This window comes from Hyperolius riggenbachi, chromosome 2, assembly GCF_040937935.1.
Source record: "Hyperolius riggenbachi isolate aHypRig1 chromosome 2, aHypRig1.pri, whole genome shotgun sequence".
Lineage (NCBI taxonomy): Eukaryota > Metazoa > Chordata > Amphibia > Anura > Hyperoliidae > Hyperolius > Hyperolius riggenbachi.
The window spans coordinates 497,394,844-497,399,031 of NC_090647.1; positions in this window are offsets into that span (position 1 = coordinate 497,394,844).

Below are 4,188 nucleotides of genomic sequence, written 5' to 3' on the forward strand. Positions count from 1 at the left end.
GGTGCTGGACTCATTGGATGCCAATGTGTCACACCACCCAGATATTATCTGGAGAATGAGCGGGAGGTCTGCCAAGTGTGGTGCCCAGCCCTCCAAAGCTGTCTTATTTATTGTGCCATAATATATAATATACCAAACCCTCCCTGCTGCGAGTACCTGTGCCCAGCAAAGAATGTCACTGTGAAAATAATTTCTTTATTAGAACAATGCTGTACCTCATAAAAATATCTGGATCTCCAGACAAGGATAAGACCAGGATTTGGTAGATTTCTGCCTTGCTAGTCTGGTCACTTACCAGTCCACCAGATGAACCATCCTGCTCTCCATCATGAACTTATAAAGGGGTGTATAAGACCTCTTCACATTTAAAGGGAATCTGTGGCAAAAAAAAAACTTCCCCTGGAGATACTTACCTCGTGAGGGGGAAGCCTCTGGATCTTGACCATTTGGGGACCGGCTGCCTAGCCCCCCTTAAGGACCAGGCGATTTTGCATGTGGGGGCGCATTTGGGGGGTCAGGCAGCCGGATCTCCACTTTTGGTAGCTGGGCATGGTGTCCCCCCTGTAGCCAGCAGCATTTATTCACCTCCCAGGCTCCAGGGATGATCCGCTGTGGACTCCTCCGCTCTTGCTGGTATCCCCGCTCGTACTGACGCTAATTTCCGGGTCGCGACTTGATGACGTCATCAAGCTGGGACCCGCTACTTACGTAAGAACAAGCGGAGATGCCGGCCAGAGCGGAGGGGAGCGCCGATCGCCGGGGGAACGGCAGGAAGGTGAGTGGATCATCTTCTTTCCCCCCTACTGCAGCATCAGTAACAGGGATCACCACGATCCGCCAGCGATTGTAGTGATCACGTAACTAGAAGTCATTCACGAAGGCTCCTGGTTAGTGAGGGGAGATGTCAGCTGTCATATGACAGCATAATCTCCCCTCTTTGGTGCGCATGATCGCATCAGGAGCGGAAACGGTGGGTGGCATAAATCCTACGCCGCATCATGCTAGAGCAGCCACAAGTGCGGCGTAGGATTTACTTGCGTTTGTCCACAAAAGGTTAACGGGGCTTCCCTCGTCCTCTTCAGTCTCAGGGATCCAGCGCTGGCAACCCCCAAAGTCTCAGTCAACAACTATGTGGGCGGTGTCACAGGTGCAGTAGTGCAGAGCAATATTTACCATCTGCGCTCCTATGCAGGCACAGCAGCGGCTTTCCGATGGGCTCTGGCGGAAATAGCCGAGCCTGATCAGGTCTGCTCTACTGCGCAGGTGCGAGTTGCCTGCAGCTGCACACCAGGGCAGACCCGATCGGGCTCGACTATTTCTGCCAGATCTCAGCCCATCGGAAAGCCGCTACTGTGCCTGCATAGGAGAGCAGATGGTAAATATTGACTTGTGTGTCCTGTTCGGGGGCTGACAGCACTGGATCCCTGAGGCTTAGGAGGATGAGGGGAGCCTCTTTAGGATCCAGAGGCTTCCCCTTCCCACGGTAAGTACCCCTCATGGGAAGTTTTTTTTTTGCTACAGATTCTCTTTAATGCGTTTGTCGGGAAGCATGATTTCCCAACTCCTCAGTGGCTTCTGGACATCTTTACCCTAATAAAGAAAAAGCCTTTTGTAACTAAAGCGAGCTGAGAAAAAAAATCAGTTGGATAGTCACCTATGGAGAGAAAGGAGCATAGAGCATTCTCGGTTCTCTCTCCATTCCCTTATTCTACCGCTGTCCCTCATTGAATTTCTGCACCTTTCGGTACTCCTTGGCAAGCATCAGAAGCACTCCCATCTCTGAGTGCTTCTGAAGACGGCTCATCACTGCCCATGTGACAGCCTAGATTTGTGCATCCACAGTACGGATCCACTCATTCTCAGATACCTCTGAAGGCTGCCCAAGGAAGGCAGAAGACTTATTCAATCACGCTGGTCAGAGAACTTCACCGTGGCCCACCGGTGGAATGTTGGGACAGAGCAAGGACCAGGAAGGCTCTATGCATAGATCTCAACCGGCCCCTATTTTTGGAGGGACAGCCCCTCTTTGGGAACCCAGTCCCTCTGTCTTTCTTCCTTCCTCATTTGTCCCTCTTTCAAAACTGATCTGTATAAATATGTGTATTTTTCTACTGAATTTTATTGCCTTTATTCCCATCCTTTAAAGTAAATGTTCAGCTGAATAAAACACATACTCCCCCATGGAGAGGGAAGGCTCTGGTCCTATAGAGCCTTCCGGCTCCTCTCCTGGTCCCCGTGGTCCAGCGTTGTCACCCTCGGTGGCAGTATTGGTCAAACACTGCTTTCTGCCACTGTGGGATGCTTCAGAAGTTCTCGGGAGCCCAAGTACTCCTGAAGACAGGTGGCTCCATACTGAGCATGTGCAAGCGCCCTCTCTCACGCGCTGGCACATGCGCAGTACAGACCCGCACGTCTTCAGGAGGAGCACATGGCCTCCTGAAGGCTTCCAAACCCTCCCGAGGTGAAGGATTCAAACCGGGGTGACATCGCTGGATCGTGGGGACTGTGAGAGGAGAGGGAAGGCTCTATGGGGGGGGGGGGGGGGGGGGGGGTTGGGGTTTAGAGGCTGGAGGAAGCCCCAGGTAAGTTCATATTTGCTTTTTAAGTCTCTACTTAGGGTCCCTTTAAGTGTTTAAATTCTTTGAAAAGGTTTTTTTTTTTTTTTGCTGGCAGGACGTGACATCGAAGAGCAATAGAGAATGAAATCTTATATATAATATATGTGTGCTCAATAATTATAAATCTTTATTACAGCTTTTCTCGTCTTACAGGCTGGATTCCAGGAAAGTACGTTTAATAAGGTATATATCTGCAGAATCCTCACCAGATGACTCCTGATGTATCTGGTTCTGGCGACATAATAGAACAGCTGCAGTGACATGAAAAATAGGAGGAGACTCTGAAGAGGAAATAGCATGAGAATATAAAGCTTCTGCAGCAGAATTTCTAATAAATAAATAAAGTCTAAAAAGAGGATTGACTGTAATGTAATCGAGTTGGTCACAGGATATTAATAACATTTGTCATTTATACCATTTTAAAATGTTTTGTTCTTCAAAGGTTGCAAATCAGTTTCAGAGGTTTCAAAGAGGGAATAAACCCCCAAAAGTAAAAGTACAGTGGGTTGCAAAAGTATTCGGCCCCCTTGAAGTTTTTCACATTTTGTCACATTACTGCCACAAACATGAATCAATTTTATTGGAATGCCACATGAAAGACCAATACAAAGTGGTGTACATGTGAGAAGTGGAACGAAACTCATACATCATTCCAAACATTTTTTTTACAAATAAATAACTGCAAAGTGGGGTGTGCATAATTATTCGCCCCCCTGAGTCAATACTTTGTAGAACCACCTTTTGCTGCAATTACAGCTGCCAGTATTTTAGGGTATGTCTCTACCAGCTTTGCACATCCAGAGACTGAAATCCTTGCCCATTCTTCTTTGCAAAACAGCTCCAGCTCAGTCAGTTAGATGGACAGCGTTTGTGAACAGCAGTTTTCAGATCTTGCCACAGATTCTCGATTGGATTTAGATCTGGACTTTGACTGGGCCGTTCTAACACATAGATATGTTTTGTTTTAAACCATTCCATTGTTGCCCTGGCTTTATGTTTAGGGTCATTGACCTGCTGGAAGGTGAACCTCCGCCCCAGTCTCAAGTCTTTTGCAGTCTCCATCCATCTTCCCATCACCTCTGACCAGCTTCCCTGTCCCTGCTGAAGAGATGCACCCCCTAGCATGATGCTGCCACCACCATATTTGACAGTGGGGATGGTGTGTTCAGAGTGATGTGCAGTGTTAGTTTTCTGCCACATATAGCGTTTTGCATTTTGGTCAAATAGTTCCATTTTGGTCTCATCTGACCAGAGCACCTTCTTCCACATGGTTGCTGTGTCCCCCACATGGCTTGTGGCAAACTGCAAACAGGACTTCTTATGCTTTCTGTTAACAATGCCTTTCTTCTTGCCACTCTTCCATAAAGGCCAACTTTGTACAGTGCATGACTAATAGTTGTCCTATGGACAGAATCTCCCACCTGAGCTGTAGATCTCTGCAGCTCGTCCAGAGTCACCATGGGCCTCATGACTGCATTTCTGATCAGCGCTCTCCTTGTTCGGCCTGTGAGTTTAGGTGGATGGCCTTGTCTTGGTAGGTTTACAGTTGTGCCATACTCCTTCCATTTCT